This window comes from Rutidosis leptorrhynchoides, chromosome 10 (genome assembly GCF_046630445.1).
Source record: "Rutidosis leptorrhynchoides isolate AG116_Rl617_1_P2 chromosome 10, CSIRO_AGI_Rlap_v1, whole genome shotgun sequence".
NCBI classification, from domain to species: domain Eukaryota; kingdom Viridiplantae; phylum Streptophyta; class Magnoliopsida; order Asterales; family Asteraceae; genus Rutidosis; species Rutidosis leptorrhynchoides.
Window position 1 is genome coordinate 303,877,509 of NC_092342.1, and position 22,024 is coordinate 303,899,532.

At 33.4% G+C, this 22,024-nt stretch overlaps 1 pseudogene; it reads left to right on the forward strand.

Annotated features, from left to right (window-relative positions):
* Positions 1 to 8,588, forward strand: part of LOC139871207 (uncharacterized) — a 42,493-nt pseudogene extending 33,905 nt beyond the window's left edge.
* Positions 8,589 to 22,024: the final 13,436 nt, after the last annotated feature.

Below are 22,024 nucleotides of genomic sequence, written 5' to 3' on the forward strand. Positions count from 1 at the left end.
GAGCATATTAACAAAACTTTTGGAAGTATGAATTGAGAAAGAAAGTATATAAGTGGTGAAGATAATGAAACGGAAGAAGCTAATTTATAGCAAAAATTCCAGACACAGCAATCGAGGCAATTCACCGCCTTTAATTAAAGAAAATCCTAATTTCCGTAATTACCGGAAAATCAAATCTTATAAAGATTTCGAAGATTTCTTTAATTCTTTGAAATCCGGAAATCAATCGTAACTACGTCAAAAGTTAAGGCAAACATTTAATTTTCTCATTTACTCTTTTACGATAGCTTCGTTTATACTCTTTCTATAATCGAATTACTTTATCCATATTATTTAATGTCGATAAAACTCTAATTCATCATTCTTGTTATAAAGAATGACGATCTCTATCAAATTTCATGACTATGATTTTCATGAACTCCTCTCTGTTTTGTCTGCCTAATATTGCAGCATAAACGCTCAAGGTTTTAAATGAGCTCAATATTATTCATAACACATTTCATGTATCCAATTTACTGAAATGACTTGCATAACATCATCATTTTGAATGATCTCTGCATTAATGATAAAATGCACTTCGTAGAAGAACCTATAGAGATTATGGTTTGTATGACTTAAACGCTTGAAACAAAACAATATTCTATCCTTTGGAAAACACGCAAGGCCCCGAACATACCTGGGAAAGTGAAGACCAAATGAAACAGAAATATCCCCATCTCTTCTCAACCGCTGATGCATCCGAGAAGTCTACCTAAAACTTTGGGACGAAGTTTTTATTAATGGGGAGGTACTGTAACAACCCTCACTTTTCGACTTCTAAATTACTGAATTAACCCTGAGGTAATATGTCTGACTATATGTATTAAGGGTTGTTATATACAATTAAATATTAACCGAATAGTAATTTTTAGTCAACAATGTACGCTTAAATAAATAATATATTATTAATTTATATAATTTGACATAATTTAACTAAGTATATAAACTTTGTATCACTTTTATTATTTAGTTAATGTATTATATATTTAACTATATAATAAATCTAATTATATATAAATGTAATAATATTTACAAACTTACTAAAACTATAGTTTAATAATTAAAATCATAATTATTATTAAAAATACAAAATACCGAATTATTTATTATTTTTATGCAAAATTTGTATTTATTAATTAAATAAAACAAAAATAAAAATAAAAATAAAATATTATTGACAAATATTCTTGGAAAAGCATTAAATCGATTTGTTTATTTATATAAAAAAAATCCTTAAAATAAATGAAAAAAAATAAAAACTAAATAAATAAATAAATTACTTTTTAATTAAAAATTTTAATGGAAAAACTACTTTTATTTTTTATTTTGTGCATTATCCCATGACCTAACATTTAATATTTTTTTAATTTTAAAATCCCATTAAGAATTAAAATATTTCTTTTTATTTTAATTATTTTATTCTTTTTACCTAATTTTTTCAAGTATAAATACCCCTCATTTCTCATTCAAACTCACACCAAAATTTCTCTCATTCTCTCTTTGAAGAATTACTACTAGTAAGTATTCTTTTCTTACTTTTTATTTTTTTTACTTTTTACTTTTTACTTTTTTACTTTTTACTTTTTACTTCGGTTATTATTTTTATCGAAATATGTAAATAATGTTATAAATTATATGCAATTAAAAATAAAATAAATAACATGTATACACTATTACTATTACTAGCACCTATAACCTACTACTTATATTATAACATAAAAACATTTTGGGATATGTATTAGAGATGTATAGATCTTCGAACTTTCTTGACGAATGGTTTCTATGAGATTCTAGGCAGAGGGTTTGGATTTCCGATTTAAAGGGTCCTATGGCTCAAGCCCCTAGATCTAAATTAGCCATTCGAAGGGAAAGGGGTGATTGGAAGCTTATCTAATACGACAAGTATCCTAAAATGGAAAACACTGATAAAAGTAGAAACTCTCTAGTCATAGAAACTTAGTAAAATAAGAAACTTTCTAAAAATGGAAACTTTATAAAAATGGAAACTTACTAGGAATAGAAACTTAGTAAAACAAACTATACTTAAACACATACTTAAACTTAAACATGGGCAAAACACTTAACTACTCTTAAATGTCAATAGGTTGACTTTCCTGCTCACTCGTTCAATTCTTTATTCCGAGGAATAACTCTCTCTCTACTTACTAAGGTGAATTTATAGCCCCTCTTTAATTGCTAGCAAACTTACTTACTTTTACTTGGGGTGAGACACATGCTGTTTTTACTTTTTACACTTTAGACACAAGTACCAAACTGTTAAACTATGCTATACCCGGCTATGTCCGACTAAGTCCCTACAGTGATATTTTTAATTGCTGCGGCATGCTTAATTATTGGGGGTAGGCCTATCGGGAGTAACGTCCCCGATACATTTGACCAAATCATTGTATTACTTAATAATGAAATTAAACCGACAAGGACAGACACAACTTGTCATGGGGCAAACTTGAACGTTTAGTCTAAATATCACGCATTGGCATAACTTTTTGATCCTGCGGGAGATCAACTTTACAAACTAAATCTTGTGGTCTAAAACGACGACAAACTTTTTGTTAAACCTATGAACTTCACTCAACCTTTTTGGTTGACACTTTAGCATGTTTTGTCTCAGGTGCTATTTGATTCAAGCTCTTATACTTACTGCTTATGTGATGCTACTTGGACATAGGATCAAGAGATATCGCATTTATTACTTCTGCATGTGAACATTTACGATATTGTTATTCCTGTCATTGTAACGATATTTCATTTTCCGCTGCGTACTCATTAAAGTTAAATTCATCATTTAGTATTGTTCTCATTTATTATAATATGTTGGTATGTTTTGATATTAGTGACGTTCCTTCCAGACCCTATTGGGAGGACATTACAGTGGCCTTAGAAAGTAATGGTCTATACATTAGTAGACAAAAGACGGAATATCTTAGTTGCGATTTTGATAGGAATGTTGATGAACAAAGTGATGGAGTGAACATCTGCATTGGAGACCAGATCTTGCATCCACAAACTTCGATTAGATACCTGGGCTCGGTGCTCCACAAATCGGGGAGGATAGATGAAGACGTGTCGCATCGAATTAAGGTAGGGTGGGTGAAGTGGAGAGCAGCGACTGGAGTCTTATGCGACAAGAAGATCCCCCTTAAGCTGAAAGGGAAATTCTTCAAGGTGGCAATTAGACCTGCCATGTTATACGGATCGGAGTGTTGGCCTATGACGAAAGCACAAGAGAGGAGGATGGAGGTGGCAGAGATGAGGATGCTTAGGTGGACATGTGGTAAAACCATGTTAGATATGATTCCTAATAGTGTTTTTAGGGAGAACCTGAAAGTTAGAAGCATCAGCGACAAGCTTAGAGAAGAACGGCTTCGATGGTTTGGGCATGTGAGAAGACGACCTCCTACCGCCCCTGTTAGGAGGGTCGAGACACTTACGGTTGACGGCGTACGAAGAAGGGGTAGACCTACGCGTAGGTGGGAAGATAGAATAAAGCTAGACTTGAAGGAGTTCTTATTGACCGAGGACATGACCTCTGATAGGGTTGCGTGGAGGACTAGAATTAGAATAGACGAGTAGGTTGTTTGGTTTTATTTGTGTGTTTGTGTGTATGTCGCTTTGTGGGTCTGTGTGGGTGTCTTCTTTCACTTTTTTTTTTGTGTATGCTTTCTTTTGTTGTGCGGCCTTTTTTTTTTTTTTTTTCGAGACCCATGCATGGACGGTGTTAGTTTGGACATGTTGATTTTTATGTGTTTGTTTGGATGTTCATGTTTGTATGTATGTATTTAAGTTTGTACGCAGGTTTATGTATGTTTGTTTGTATGTACGCTTGTTTTGCATTTCTGCTTGCCTATAATTGTATTTATGTATATATGTATGTTTGTATGTTTATATGTTTGTATAGTTTTATGTATGGTTGTATGTTTTTCCGTATGTTTGTTTGTTTTCTATCTATGTATGCGTATGTAGGTTTTCCCGTATGTATGTGTGTAAGTGGATATCTATGAATGTACGTTTGTATGTTTATGTAGGTTTTGGTAGATACGGTTTTATGTATGTTTGTAGGTTTTTTTTATAGACTGGCTTGCTATGATGTGATTTTATCTGTATGTGGACATATATATTTATTGCTCATTTAGTGCAGCTTTACTTTATACGCCCTGTGCTCCGCAGAACACCTTAAGGTACTTTTTTTTTTTTTTTTTAATACGGCTCTGTTTCGGGAGCCTTCAGCAAGCGTCTACTTATTGGCGACTTGACTGTCGCTTAGAGCCTAACTCGAATCCCAAGCAACATTTTAAAACCCATGGAAATTTGCTCCACCATTTTCATGGGGATGGCATTTACTTTTTAAGAATTTTTTTTATTTTTTTTGGGCCGGAGGTCCGTTGCAAGCAATCTCTTTATCCGTTGAACATAGAGAGGGAGGACTTTCTCTACTCTTGTGAGTGTTTCACTCGGGGTGGTGAAATGATTTCTCTTTGTCCTAGGGTAGAGGAAGGATTGTCTACGTCTCACCTCCCCCATACCCTACAAGTGTGAGATTGGGTATTGTTGTTGTTGTTGTAATATAAACACATATAAATATAAATATTAATACATTGTATATATAACATTAAGTTATAATTTATACTAACATATTATAATAACACTTATAATTATATATAAATTTATTCGATTACAAATATATGTGTTAATATGTATATACATAATATAGGTTCGTGAATCCGAGGCCAACCCTGCATTGTTCAATATCGTCATATGTATTTTTACTATAAAATACAGTATTGTGAGTTTCATTACTCCCTTTTTAAATGCTTTTGCAATATATATATTTTTGGGACTGAGAATACATGCGCTGCTTTTATAAATGTTTGACGAAATAGACACAAGTACTTAAAAACATTCTACGATTGAGTTACGGGTACACCGGATATCACCCCTTTATAGTCTGGTAATCTAAGAATTAGGAAACCGAGCTCCTAATTGACTCGAATCCTAAAGATAGATCTATGGGCACTCACAAGCCCCAGTCAGAGAATTTGAACTGCTTTAGTACTTCGAAATAGGTATACAACCGCCAGCTTTAAAAGATATGATCTGTTTGTGAGGTGTACACAACCATCATATTTAAAAGAGTGGCATGTTTGTATGCTTTTGCATGACCGTGCGGAATGCCGGTATGCGGGGGATATTCTATATGCATCTTGTTAAGGTCGATTACCCGGTGTTTATATATCGTATGAATGATTTTCCAGCAGTGAGCCGACCTGCACAGATTGTTTTCGAAATATGAGTATCTTGTGGTCTATTATACTATCTGAAATGATTATTTATGATAAACTATTGAACTCACCAACCTTTTGGTTGACACTTGAAAGCATGTTTATTTTCAGGTATGAAAGAAACCTTCCGCTGTGCATTTGCTCATATTAGAGATATTACTTGGAGTCATTCATGACATATTTCAAAAGACGTTGCATTCGAGTCGTCGAGTTCATCAAGATTATTACTAAGTCAATTATAGTTGGATATATTATGAAATGGTATGCATGCCGTCTACTGTCGATGTAATGAAAGTTTGTCTTTTAAAAACGAATGCAATGTTTGTAAAATGTATCATATAGAGGTCAAGTACCTCGCGATGTAACCAAATGTAATGTATTCGTCCAGATGGATTAGGACGAGTCATGAAATAAGGTTATGCAAAAGGAAACTGGTCGAACGGGTAAAATTTGCTCGAAGTCTGTTAAATGCATACAACTTTCCAAACCGTTTAATTCACAAAATTATATTATTATTGCATTATAATGTTTTTGTTAGCATAATTAGAACTTTTGATATCTTTAGTAAAATGGATAAAAGTATGAGCTTGTCAACCCAACCTGGCACGTTTTGGACCTGTATTAAAAATATTGTTTCATCCTAAGCCTATCTGAACATTACCTACGAATTAGAATTCTTGCTTATTTACTTGTTAAGGATGAGGTAACATTACCTACAAATTTGAATATCTTAATTTCTTCAAAATTTCAAGAATCAATAAGTTGACTTTCGTTGACTTTTGGGGTTTGACCAAATTACGGTCAAACTGAAAATTTGATAAAATATTTGGAATCTTGGGATGATTTTAGACAATTCCTAATTGTTAGATTTCTAAAAACACGTACGATTGATATAGTTCCTTTGAAAAAGTGGGCTTTATGCAAGTTTTGACTTTTGTTGACTTTGTGTCCTTGACATGACTTTTGTTGAAAAATTGAACTTCCCGAATCCCGACCTATTTTCTCCATCTCTCATTTGTAGTGTTAAAAGACGAAAAAATTGGTTAAGTCAATGAAAATTGCATATGTTGTTAGATAATTTAAATTTCTCACCATATTGATTTGGACATTTTTGCTTTACTTTTTACAGCTCGATTGATCTTTCAAGCATCACAGCAGAAGTTTACAGCAGTGAATTATGCAAACGGTTAACGAACTTCATAAAACATTAGGTCTGTTATATAAAACATCATTTCATTATTTTAAAAAAAATTATACGTTTGAGAATTTGAAATTAAAGTTGTTGCTCTACGTTTCAGTGTATCTCAAGGTGCTGTAGATTCAAGAAACTTATACCATAATTGCATTATGGTTTGGGTTGAAGATATGCAGTTATGCTTACTTGATTTATGTAAGGCGGAAAAGGTCCCGTGGGCCGGAGTGATCACAAACTATTCGACTTCACCGTTCGCTGAAGAATTATACGATAAAATTAAAGAAATGTTGAGTGAGTATGAAGTTGTGATTAATCGATGGCCGCAATATACTTTAATCTTGGAAAATGTAAGTTATAATGGTATCTATACTTCAATTCCAACATGTTTTGTTTTTTAATACTAAATGTTTTTTTTTGTTCATAATTGAAGGCTGTTGCGAACGTGGAAAGAGCAATCGTGAAGGCACTCGAAAGACGGTACGTAGATATTTTGACGCCTTTGAAAGATAGCATTCACAAAAGGCTCGGGATACAAGTTCAGAAATTAACAAGACGACAATCGAATGCTCTGTATTCAGTTCCTAATCAGGTGAGAAGAATTACCATTTTAAACCGTTTTAATTAATTAATGAACAAATTTGACCAAATCAAATAGTTTAAAAACTTTTTTTTCTATATGGCAGTTAAGAACGTTTCTTAATACTATCAAGAGAATCGTCGATGTTTTACATTGTCGAATCGAAGAAAAATTGAAGGCGTGGATATCGTATCTACCTGTAAGCGGCGATAAAAAGTCGACATACGGAGAGCAAATGAACGCGGTTACCGTTTTGTTAAGAACAAAGTACAAAAACTACTTGCACTTGCAGGCTGTTGTAGTCAAGCTTACTAGTAATGTAAGTAATCATCAGAATGCATATTAAGGATGATTATTATTATTATTATTATTATTATTATTATTATTATTATTATTATTATTATTATTATTATTATTATTATTATTATTATTATTATTATTATTATTATTATTATTATTATTATTATTATTATTATTATTATTATTATTATTATTATTATTATTATTATTATTATTATTATTATTATTATTATTATTATTATTATTATTATTATTATTATTATTATTATTATTATTATTATTATTATTATTATTATTATTATTATTATTATTATTATTATTATTATTATTATTATTATTATTATTATTATTATTATTATTATTATTATTATTATTATTATTATTATTATTATTATTATTATTATTATTATTATTATTATTATTATTATTATTATTATTATTATTATTATTATTATTATTGTGGTTATTCTTATTATTATTATTATTATTATTATTATTATTATTATTATTATTATTATTTTATTTTAATTTATTTTTTTTTTTTTTTTTTTTTTGGTTAAGGCTGATGAGTAGTGAATAATTTACAGATTCAATCAAATCGTAGCACGCGACTTCAAAGAATTTTGGAGGAAACAAAGGAATCAGACGGAGAGAACGAAATTCGTGAACGGATGCAGTTTTTGTGTTCGCAGATAGTTGTCTCTGTTTCCAATTTACATGAGGTTTACGAATCAAATATTCATTGCTAGTTCTCGTGGTTTATGGGACAAAATGGGACAGGTGATTGATTTACTATTCTATAATAATCTTTTTATATGCAATTAAAAAGAGTGTGTTCTGATGCGTTAATATGTATGACATGTAGATTGTGCTGAAGTTTTTGGAAGGTAGAAAGGAAAATCGAGTTTGGTACAACGAATCTTATTACGCTCTTGGTGTAAGTTTTTTGTACTTATTTTTTTTTTTTTGGGTATATGAATATTGATTTTAAAGCGACAATGTGATATGGTTTGTTTTGTAGATTTTGGATGATACATTTGCATCACAGATGCAACGATTGCAAGGGAACACGTTACTTGAGAAAGATGTTGAACCGCCTCGATCGATTGTTGAAGCTAGGTCTATTCTTTGCAGGGATACTAACAATGCAGCAGACGCCTCTACTTATTTCTATTAATTAAATAATTACATATATACTATTTGTAAACATTTTTGCATTTATTCATTTTATATAGCCAATTCTTTTGTAAAGAAACATATAATCTTCATCTTCATATGAATAATACGTATAAATTGATCGTTAACTGGTTAATAACATATCTGACAGGTGAACTTTGAATATTTGATTATAAATGAAATAGGTGAGAAATAGGTCAAAACTAACCCAAACAGTTTTTAAACCCAGAACATAATCATAATCATATTTATTATTAATGCATCATCTTTGAAGTACTGAAAGGCAAGTAAACAGAGCTAAAAAGTATTCAGGGGTCTGCCTTAGTCGACTGACCCGCTTGATTAACCCGACTGTTTTGACACCTTTGTTGATTAGTAATTAAAAGAGTAGGATTCTGGTTATTCAGCAATATTCTTAGTTTTCAAACTCCATTTTGTTCAGTAAATTATATAAACTTCTTGTGCGTATCAAATTAAATTACATCATAGTGTGAAGTGTAAACTGAAGTTACATATGTCTACAGAAAATGAATTAACTATGAACTTTTCATATGTTTCAACTTAAGCAAAAAAACTGTGATCTACAGTTTGTATTGGTTATCGATACTTTACATCTTCTCTTTCGTTTTTTATAATAATTTGAAATCTTGAATGTTTTGTTCATAACCATGAATGTGGTAAGTGGCAGCGATCAGAGAAAGAACAACAAGTACAGGTTCGGTCACCTTAACGAGAGACTGCAATCGGTCATGAATACTTGATTCCTGAATCTCCTCTTTCATTTAATACTACAACTTTTAAGTCCTCTAATGTATTGCCACCTCTTAAATTTCATTCGAGTCTGCTTGGATCTTTGGGCATGTTTGTTTTTCGCTTAATGATCTGTTTTTGTACAACTCTTAATTCAATAAGTAAAATTATTGTTTCTTTGTCACTTACTCTACTACTTAATCTGAAAATTGGTTTGTTTCTAGAAGACATAGAATCAGACAGCCCTTCAGATTAAGAGACAAATGGAAACAGAGACAAATTAAAAAAAAGTAAACAAGCCCATAGTTTCGAGCCAAACAGTTACAATGAGTGTGATTATGAAGATGATAATGATGATGATGTTGATGATCATGATGAGAGTGTGGGTTCAGCTTCGGACAATATGGAATGCACGTATTAGGTCTACTTTGAATAGCAAAACGGGATGGTAAAATGCACGTATTAGGTCTACTTAATCTTAACTTTTGTAAACCAACGAGCAGTAGCTCAGTTGGTACCCGTTGCTAATGATCCCTGGGCCCACAGGAGTATGCCCTAATGCAATAAATGGGTGCAGGTTCGATTCTTCAGCCTGCAAGTTCCTTGTGGGTATTAGGGGGAGGTATTTTACAAGGCATACTTAGCCCTTACGGGGTGGACGGTATGGATGCCAAAGGCACACGGGGTAAGGGTTTCTCCGTCAGTCCAAACCTTTTGCAATCTTAACTTTTGTACCAAAGGGACCTATTAGGTCTACTTTGAATAAAGGGATGATAAAACTGTTGAGAAAAGTGACACCGAATTATAGCAAACCGCTAGTAATACTTGAAATAATGACAAAAAGGGAACTCCGAGATTTAACGTGGAAAACCCCAATAGGGTAAAAACCACGGGCAAGGAAAGAAACGCTTCACTAATAAGAATAATAGGAATTACACTTCTCTCTAATTACAAGGATAAATACTAATCTTTATATCTCTTGTAGTTAGGAGACTAAACACTCAAACTCTCTATTAACTCTTTTAGTACATAAGATTGAAGAAGTATTTTGGGATGGATTGAATGTGCTTCATGGTGTGTGTATTTATAGTGTTAGAATTGTGGTTGGTGAGAGTTAGGTACGTACATATCTTCATAATAATGTGGCCTCAATATTTGACCACACCTACCATCATTCACCAACCATTCACCAACCTCCACTTATTATTTTAACAACAATCTCCCACTTGAAGATTCGATTGAAGCTCAATCAATCTTCACATGATAATCCTTCCTTGCCAATGATGTTGCTTACGTCTCTGCTAGGCCGCATGAGGAACGGCACCAAATAAACTTGTCACGGTTGATTGACTTTGTTAGAAAATCAGATACATTGTCGTCAGTATGAATTTTCTGCATATCCACGGTTCCTTCTTCCACTTTCTCACGAACGAAGTGATACTGAACTCATATATGCTTTGTCTTTGAATGAAATGTCGGATTCCTTGCCAGATACAAGGCACTCTGGTTGTCACAAAATAGAGTGATATTCTTTTGTTTGTGCCCGAGTTCCTCCAACAACATCTTCAACCATACTGCCTCTTTAGTAGCTTGAGTAGCTGCTACATATTCTGCTTCTGTTGTTGACGTCACCACAACTGACTGCAGTTTTGAAACCCAGCTTACTATTCCACCACAAAGTGTGAAAACATATGCAGTGGTAGATTTACTTTTATCGATATCACCTGCATAATCTGAATCAACATACCCTTTGACAATAAATTTCAGTTCCCCATAACATAATGCAACATCTAAGGTTCCCTTGATGTATTTAAGGATCCTCTTTACCGCATTCCAATGCTCTTTACCAGGATTCGCCATGTACCGACTAACTACTCCCACTGCATGTGCAATGTCTGGTCTTGTACATATCATTGCGAACATTAAACTTCCCACTGCTGATGCATACGGTACTCGAGACATCTCCTTCCTCTCGTCTTCACTGCTAGGACACATAACGGAGGATAACTTGAGATTAGTAGGAAGCGGGGTTGAGATTGGCTTACTATCTTGCATATTGAAACGCTCCAAGATTTTCCTCAAATAATTCTTTTGAGAAAGCCAAATCTTCCTATTATCTCTGTCTCGGTGAATTTGCATCCCTAGAATCTTGTTTGCGACACCCAAGTCTTTCATTTCAAACTCCCTAGCCAATTGAGCCTTCAGCTTATTAATACGATCTTTGTTGGGGCCTGCAACTAACATGTCGTCTACATATAACAGTAAAATGACAAAATCATTGTCCCCAAACCTCTTGAAATATGCACAAGGGTCTGCATAAAGTCTGTTATATTCAAGGCTCATTATGAAAGAATCAAATCTCTTGTACCAACATCTCGGCGCCTGTTTGAGACCATACAGAGATTTCTTTAACCTGCAAACCAAGTACTTTTTTTCTTGTAGTTCAAAACCTTCTGGTTGAAGCATATAAATTTCTTCTTCAAGATTTCCATGAAGAAATGCAGTTTTCACATCTAGCTGCTCTAGATGCAAATTAAATGTAGCACACATCGCTAGAACTACTCGAATTGTTGTAAGTCGAACCACAGGAGAATATATTTCATTAAAGTCTTTACCTTCTTTCTAAGCATATCCTTTAACCACCAGTCTTGCACGATACCGCTCCACTTGATCATCGCCATTTCGCTTGATCTTATACACCCATTTATTTCCAATAGGTTTTCTACCTTTCGGCAATGGCACAAGTTCCCATGTTTGATTTTTATGAAGAGCTTCAATTTCTTCCTGCATAGCTGTCATCCAATGAGATGCATCTGAATGATTTAGTGCCTCGCGAAGAGTTGTTGGCTCTCCTTCCTCTGTTAGAAGACAATATGCAACATTGCTTTCCATAATATAATCTGAGTGCCACCCTGGACGTTTCCTTTCCCGATTAGAAATACGAGTCGCTGGAGCTTCATCAACTATTACTTGATTTTCATCGTGCTCTGGTACTGCTTTAGAAGAATCTTTATAAAATTCATTACCCACCTGTATCGGTATAGTTTCTTTTGAAGTGCTAACATCTTCAAGATCTTTGTCTTCTGTAAAGACAACATCTCTGCTGATGACTACTTTGTGGGCAGTGGGATCCCACAAGCGATACCCCTTAACTCCATCAGCATACCCCAAGAACAAACACTTTCTGGACTTCGGATCCAACTTTTTCGTTTCTTGAGAATTGTACATTATGTACACAGGACTTCCAAATACATGAAGGTCAGAATAATCAACTGGTTTTCCAGTCCACATTTTCATCGGCGATTTCAACTCAATTGAAGTTGATGGTGACCGATTTATCACGTAACAGGCAGTACTTACTGCTTCTGCCCAGAATGATTTTCCCAAGCTTGCAGTTGTCAACATCGCCCTTGTTCTATCTAACAAGGTTCTGTTCATCCGCTCTGCCACTCCGTTTTGTTGAGGAGTGTATGCTGTTGTGAACTGCCTTTTGATACCTTCTTGTTTGCAAAACTTATCAAATTCATCACCAGTGTATTCTCCTCCATTATCTGTCCTCAAACACTTGATCTTTTTACCAGATTCAAGTTCAACCCGCGCTTTGTAAACTTTGAAAACTTCAAACACATCTGCTTTCCTCTTGATTGGGTACACCCAACATCTCCTAGTGTAATCATCAATAAATGATACAAAATACTTTGCTCCTCCTAGGGATTGAACTGGTGCTTGCCACACATCAGAGTGAACCAATTATAGAATCAATTTACTTCTAAAATTTGATGTGTTAAACTTCAGGCGATGCTGCTTGCAGATTACACAATGCTCACAGAAAGGTAGCGATACCTTTGTAAGACCAGGAATAAGATTTCTTTCAACAAGAATCTTCATACCTTGTTCAGACATGTGTCCAAGCTTTTGATGCCATGTCATAGCAACTTTATCACTTGAACTATTTGAAGCAACAGATGCTTCCGATTCCTGTACCGTCTCGCCTTTCAGAATGTATAAATTAGCACCCACCTTTTCTCCTTTCATAAGTACAACTGCGTCTTTCTTGATTATCATGATCTTCTCATGTATCACCATCTTACAACCAAGATCATCCAATTGTCCTAAAGACAATAAGTTCTTCTTCAAACCCTCCACGTGTCGCACACCTTGAATAGTACGAACTGTACCATCATGCATCTTCAAAACGATATCTCCAATTCCAATGATCTTTAGTTCATGATCATTACAACTGTATACAGATCCTCCTGAGATACGTTCATATTGTTTGAACCATTCTCTTCTAGGGGTCATGTGAAAAGTAGCTCCCGAGTCAAATAACCAGACATCAACAAATGTCTTTCTGCCTTCATTTGCTACCACTGCCTCACTAATCAAAGCAGTCCCATCATCTGAAGTGCTTGCAATATTTCCTTGAGGATTTGATTTATTTAAACTCCGACAATCCTTCTTCAGGTGACCTTTCTTGCCACAATTGTAGCATGTATAGGTCTTCTTCTTTTTAGACTTCGGTTTACCATGATTATGACTCCCACTTGGGCCACGTTCCGTTGATCTCCCTCCTGACACCACCAAGGCCTCCACTTGTCGTGAACCGACATGTTTGTCCTCCTTGTTATTGCGCCGATTTTCTTCTTCTAGAATAGCAGCCGCAACTTCATCATAGACTAGATACTCCGAGAGAACATTATTGGTTAAGTTAATAATGAGTTGATCATACGAGTCAGGTAGACTCTGAAGTAAAAGTTCAGCACGTTCTTTTGGCTCTATATTGCAACTTAATGAAGCGAGTTGAGAAAATAGAGTATTCAAAGAATTAATGTGCTCATTAACTGAAGTAGATTCATTCATGCGTAGCGCATAAAGTTTCCTCTTAAGGAATATCTTGTTGTGGAGTGATTTGGTCTCGTACAATTTTACGAGGTGATCCCAAATCTCTTTCGTCGTCTTCTTTTCTTCTATGCTAGACAAAACGCCATCTGCTAGTGCCAGATGAAGATTTGCGATAGCCTGGCCGTCCATCTCTTCCCATTTTTCATCAGTGACTTCGGCGGAACGTCCACTGATGGCCGCCAAACACTTATCCTTTCTCAGGATAGCTTTCATCTTTAGTTTCCATAACGAGAAGTTACTCCCGTTGAACTTTTCAATTTCGAATTTCGTAGACATTGCTATAATCACAATCTTCTTTTCGACAATACTATTTTTCTGAGAAATAGTACCCGGGAATTTTTATCGAGTGAAATTAATCTTACTTATTTTATGATGTGGACGATCCACTCCCGTGGCAACCACAGAGCATACGATAAGTAGATTAATACACACTAGATATTAGACCTTAGCTCTTGATACCACTTGTTGAGAAAAGTGACACCGAATTATAGCAAACCGCTAGTAATACTTGAAATAATGACAAAAAGGGAACACCGAGATTTAACGTGGAAAACCCCAATAGGGTAAAAACCACGGGCAAGGAAAGAAACGCTTCACTAATAAGAATAATAGGAATTACACTTCTCTCTAATTACAAGGATAAATACTAATCTTTATATCTCTTGTAATTAGGAGACTAAACACTCAAACTCTCTATTAACTCTTTTAGTACATAAGATTGAAGAAGTATTTTGGGATGGATTGAATGTGCTTCATGGTGTGTGTATTTATAGTGTTAGAATTGTGGTTGGTGAGAGTTAGGTACGTACATATCTTCATAATAATGTGGCCTCAATATTTGACCACACCTACCATCATTCACCAACCATTCACCAACCTCCACTTATTATTTTAACAACAAAAACAAGGTCTTAGTGTTCAAGTTCCTCGAAATACAAGAAAATTTACGAAAACGGGATGGCATGGTGGTGCAAGCACGCAACCGAGTTCGATTTCAGCTACTAGTCGTTTGCGTGAGACGTTACAGCCTCATAGTGCCTATGTAGGTTTTCGGCTTTTTAATGCATAATTTTTTGGTTTTTAAATGGTTCAATTTCTGGTATGGACCAAAAAGGCTTAAATTTTTATTAGTTTTCATTAAGGATAAGCTTCTTAACTCATACCAGTTTTTGCTTTTTAAGTGCTACTTCAGTAAAAAGTTAACATGGTCAATGTTTTTGACATGTACCATGTCAGTTTTTTATGCAAGTTGATACGGCTGTCATATCAATTGTTGAAGGATACAAGTCAAGCTATGGTGCACCATACTTAAATGGATGGCTTAGGGCCATTACCACTCCTATTTAACATGCTTTCAATAATCAGATCACATGTTTTTATGTGTGATTGTATTAGTTTTATTCTAGTTATTTAGTTGGTAATGAGCTTAGAATGCCATAGATAAAACTAGTGTTCGAACCCTCGCTTCGCGCCGGGGGTTCGGTTTTTAATGTATTTTATTGCGTTTAGTTTGTAAAAAAATTTTGTGGCTAACGATGATGTTGTTGAAACGCAACTCGAGTCGAACTAAACGGTATAACTCGTGAAAGATTTAAATGTTATTTAAAATTAACAATATATGTGCATCTCCGCGTTTCGCTGTGGAGTTTTCGACTTTTTAAAATTTAACGGGGAATTAACGTGTATGAAAAGTACCCCAAATATTTAGCGTTTTTTAAAAAGCGCCCGTTTTGCGTATAGCTAGTGACATTGTGTTCCTAAAATTATTTCGAGTTTAACGATGGTGGCGGAAAAATTTAACTCGTTGCGAGTGCGAAGATATGGCCCGTTGAATATTTGGGTGGAGTTTGTTTAAGATTTTTGGATGAAGTGTGGGATGGTTTGTAGTTGAATTTGAAAAAAGAAAGAGAAAAAAAAGTAGAAAGTCGAAAATACCCCTAGGTACTATTCATTTGGTCTATGTCTTTTAGAATGCAGGTATAATATAATATAATATAATATAATATAATATAATATAATAATATAATATAATATAATATAATAATATAATGGGTGCAGCAGTAGATAATGGTAGCAGCAAATGGCTGTAGCAGGAAGTGGTCCCAACAAGCAGAGAGTGGTCCCGGAACATGTTCCTAACTGATTATGTTTGTTATTTTATTGTTTTATTTTGTCAAGGGAATAGAAGAATCTAGAACTATGACTCCTCTATATAAAAGAGAGATTGTTGTAGTGTGAAACTTAGTTTTTGATGAATATGAATTCTAATGGAGTCAAACTCCTAAAGTAAAGGGTCTTCACTGTTTTTAGGAATTGAGCAATCACATTATGAAGTAAATATGACCGAAAAAATCGTTGGTGATGATGAACTTGCTCATGATCACATGTTAAATTCCTTGATATTGTTTATTTTGTAGTAACTTTTACAACATTATTTAAAACATAATCATTTTATCCAAGGTGAATGAAGCCAATCGTGAAAAGAAAGATAATTAGTCAATGCCTAGTTTGGAAACAAATTTACAAGATCATACAACCTCGCGGTTTCAAACCTGTAGAAAGTGGCAGCGGTAACGAGAATTTGGATAAAGAATGCCTCTTGAAAGTTGAAAGCAATCTATAAAAAAAAAAAAAAAAATTAAATTTGTTTATGATTTGGCAGTGAGAAAAGTAAGAATTGCTCCACAACGAAAACTAGGACACTACTCGCAACAAAGTGCTATATATGTACAAGGAGGAGGTGAGTACATTCGACATGTTTCTTCCACTGTAATTAACAAAATCACAAATTAGGTTTCTCTTCATTTATACTTCCGACTGAAGGTTGATTTTAGATTTTTTCATCTCAGTAACAATTAAATTAATATGCATTCATGGGATCATTAAAAAAAATTGTCGTGTTGGAGAACCAGTAACGTGCTTAATGCGCCTTAAAAGTTCTAAGGACTTACAGAGACCGATACAACTATTGGCGATTGCTTGAGACCGATACAACTATTAACGTACAAAATTTAAATTTTCCAGTTCTACAAATTACCAATATAACTTAGGTGGTGTTTGTTTTTTTCATTGAAGATCTTATTAGATCTTATGTCTGCGGGCGGGCAGACATTTTTTTTGAAGACCGTTTGTCTTTTTAAAGACATAAGACAAAACAAGTGCTTCAAATGTCTGCAAGTGGGAAGCTCTAAAACATATCTTCATAAATTATAAGACATTTTAATACATAATCACTTCTCTTCTCCAACTTTTCCCTTTCTCTTTCAACCCTTCTACACCCACCCATCAACTCACCTCCATCGCCGTCACCACTTCCGGCGACACCACTTCCGGCGGCGGCACCTCCAGCAGCGGCGGCACCTCCGGCAGCCGTAACTCGGTATATATATATATATATATATTTTACACAACTTCTTTCCATTTATTTAGGGGTTATTTTTTGCTTTGATAAATTCTTTTGCATCTCAAAATTTTCCATTTGTTTGATCTCAAAAACCCTTGAGAAAACCTAAGATGAAACAAAGGTAAAAAAGAAAACCTCAAAGATGAGTTATACAATTTATATACGCAGTACAGTTTTTTGTTTTAGTTATAATAAATGAAAAGGGGTTGTGGAAACTAGAAATCATAAATGGAGAAATAAATTAGTACATGAAGGAAAATCAGCTTTTGGTTCTAATTAAAGATTCTATCTCACTTGTGGTTGGCCTCATGAAACAACAAAATTGCAGCGAGTTTTGAAGATTGGAGCAATTGTTGATTTGGTGAAGTTGTTCTCGTGATCAGTGTTCATAGGAGCACAAAGTTTGGTTTTTGATTTTTGTTTTGACTAGTCATTTGGGTTATTGGTAATGTAATGTTGGTTTTGTATCTTTATTTCACACAGTTATGGGTAATGTAATATTGGAATGAAAATTTAGCTTTTAAAAAAAATATTACTCTTGTTAAAAAGTTATTAGAATACTTTTTAATTCAACATCTTTTCGATAAAAACTGAAAATTATTTGTGATTTTTTATACAGTAAAATTTTAGCAGACATAAAAACAAACAGTCTTCAATGTTCAGCCTACAGACCTTTAAACCACATCTTCTTTACAGACGTGGTCCGCAGATCTTCAGACAAAAACATCTTAAAAAACAAACAGCACCTTAGACAAAATCTTATGAATAGTACTATTCGCTTTTTCAATTTTCACAAACTTAACCCCATTACTTTTATTAAAATACAAATCGAACCCCCACTTTATACTATTCGTTTTTTCAATTTTCACAAACTTAACCCCTTTACTTTTATTAAAATACAAATCGAACCCCACAAACTTAACCCCTTTACTTTTATTAAAATACAAATAGAACCCCCACTTTATACATATATTCTAAATTATTATTAATCTCATCATTACCAATATAACTATTAGACAAAATTTTATGAATAGTACTATTCGCTTTTTCAATTTTCACAAACTTAACCCCTTTACTTTTATTAAAATACAAATCGAACCCCCACTTTAAACTATTCGTTTTTTTCAATTTTCACAAACTTAACCCCTTTACTTTTATTAAAATACAAATCGAACCCCACAAACTTAACCCCTTTACTTTTATTAAAATACAAATCGAACCCTGTGACGATCGCTCCAAATTCATATGAACGAACACGTCATTCATCGATTTCATTGCGAGGTATTTAACCTCTATATGATACTTTTTGTAAACATTGCATTCTTTTGAAAAGGCACACCATAAATGAATATTTAAATCAAAAGTTTTCGACATCTGATGATTTCTACATATAGACAATCACCGTAATATAATAATTTACAATAATACTTCCATTGATAATGCAGTCAAAATAAGATACATGGTGATGATTTGGTGAATGCAACGTTTCCTTGAAAAATATGCCATGTATGACTCCATGCACATAGCTTGTCTAACATATAAGCAAACAGCGGAAGACTTCTAGGGAACCTGAGAATAAACATGCTAACAAGTGTCAACACAAAGGTTGGTGAGTTTATAGTTTTAATGTTGCGCATAATCTGTATATAAAGGTGGATCACAAGATTTCAGTTGTTCAATCCAGAAACGTTTATCAAAATATTCTACGAAATTGAGCACCCTGGTAACTAAACTTAACGTATATATAATTTGTACCCTTTGTATAATCATCTTAATAATACACGCAAACCAACGTGTACGCTTCTCAAATAGCATACGTCCGTTAAAAGGCTAGCGCTCTAGCTCGGACGGGGATATCAAGCTCTATGGATCCATATACTACTACTCGCGCCCACCAGTTCTTATAACTGGCAGTTAACAGTTACCAAAGCTAAGGGATTTTCGGTTCAAACTCAGTGTAGAATTTAGTATGTACTTGTATCCATTGCGTTTAAAATAAAGTGCATGTATTCTCAGCCCAAAAATATATATTGCAAAAGCAATTAAAAAGGGAGCAAATGAAACTCACCTTAGCAGCATATAAAGTCGTTCACCAAAATGTGATCGAAACTCGGATTACCAAATAACCGTAGATCTCAACCTAGAGAGCATATGTTGGTCAATAAATGTCTATCAAGCTAGGTCAGGTCATAGTGTATAACAATCCTAATGCTCGAGATTGACATACAAAAGTTATCCAAAGTCGTTTCAAAAAGTCAATTTTGACAATAATTCAACAAAACGAGACGTGCCTTATATATGGATTCATTTACTTGGCTGGTAATATTCAAAAATCCAATTTATCATTCTTACAAACAAGTTTCAAAAGCAATTTCAATCAATGTCAATCATAATTCAGTTGATCATATCTTTTAATTCGTTCACCGAAATTACGCGATTTCTAAATGAAAAGTTATTGATTTTTCGCCAGCTTTCCAAAAACATGCATATCATATACCTTTTATCAGTAATATATGTATTTACTTCGTGATTCATCATAACTGTTTAACGACAAAATTTAGCATACAAGCATGCATAAATATATATACTCGAGCACTAGACATGGATACACAATTAATGTATAAAAGATAAAATATGAGTGCTTACATATCAATATTGAGATTCAATATTGTAGGAAAGTACGTAGACGCAACAGAGATGATAAACACTAGATTTGATTCACAAATATACCCTCGAACATTACCCATAACCTCCTTGGCAATAACCCATAATTTCCTTAGCTCTATCCCGCTCAAAAACCCATTTTGAAGGTGACACGCTCATAACCTCGTCGTAGTATTTTAGGTATATATACTACTAATAATAATATTATAATAAGATTAATAATAATAATAATATTAATCTTAATAATAATAATAATAATAATATAAAAATAATAATAATACAAAGGAATGAATCGAGCTTTTATAGTATGTGGCCTGCTACAGTACCTCATGCGATCGCATGAGTTTTCAGTGTTTTTGTCATGCGATCGCATGGCCGCCTTATCCTGTTTTTGTTTGCTAGTTCGTTGACATCAAATAGTGTTTTACTGTAGCAATAGTGTTTACTGCAGCAAATAGTGTTTTACTTTAGCAAATAGTGTGTACTGTAGCAAATCACTGTAGCAAAGTCAGTTTCACTGTAGCAAAATACGAGTTCACTGTAGCAAATAGTGTTTTACTTTAGCAAATATTGTTTTTTACCCGTACATATATATATATATATATATATATATATATATATATATATATATATATATATATATATATATATATATATATATATATATATATATATATATATATATATATATACTTACATATAATTATTCATGAATCGTCAAAAGCAGTCAAATATAATTTAATACATGAAACAGTTCTAAAATTTTGTGATTCAACTTCATAGACTTTGCTTATCGTGTCGGAAACATTAAATCATTTAAAGATAAAGTTTAAATTTGGTCAGAAATTTCCGGGTCATCACAGTACCTACCCGTTAAAGAGTCGTCCCGAAATTTAAGTGAGGTCGTCATGGCTAACAATATAAATGTTTTCATGACGAATATGAGTTGATAAATAGAATTTTATCACCGTTGAATTATATGGATAAAACAATCAGATTTCTCGAAGCGTATGAAAGAAGTTATCATAAAAGAGTGAAATGAAAGAATAGAGATTCGTCTTAGCTTTTGACGTAGTTACGATTGATTTCCGAAATTTAAGGAATAGAAAATCTTCATAATCTAAATAAGATTTGATTCTTCGGAATTTGCGGAAATTAGGATTTTCTTTGATTAAATGCGTAATCTGTCTCGATTGATATAAATTGACCTCTTCCGTTTCATTTATTGTCACCACTCCTATAATCTTCTTTCTTATTTCATACATCCCAATAGATTGTGAAAATGCTTAATCCAGTTCTGATTCTTCATATTTTCCTGGCTATCGTATCCTTCATTCTTCTTTTTCATCTGCCACCAGAGGAAGTTATTTTCTTCTACTATTACCTTGGGGTTATAGTGTTTTTCATTCTCCCGTGTCTTTATATTGCTATACGCATTGATATACACGGTTTGTAATTTCGAGGTTGTTATCGGGCTTTATGTTCTCCATTATATTTCGGAGCTTCATGCTTTCGTTTTCTCTTTCCGATCTTAAGTCAAGCGAATAATGGTCCAGAATTCGTAGGTATGAATTTCAGAATAAACATAATTAATGTTCTAAAAAGAAACGGTAATGGCACAATCTGACTTGTCAAATTACCAGAATATCCGGAAAAGACTGAATCATCAAGAAATATATTTTCTTGATATATTTAGAGATTATATAGAATGAAAGAGT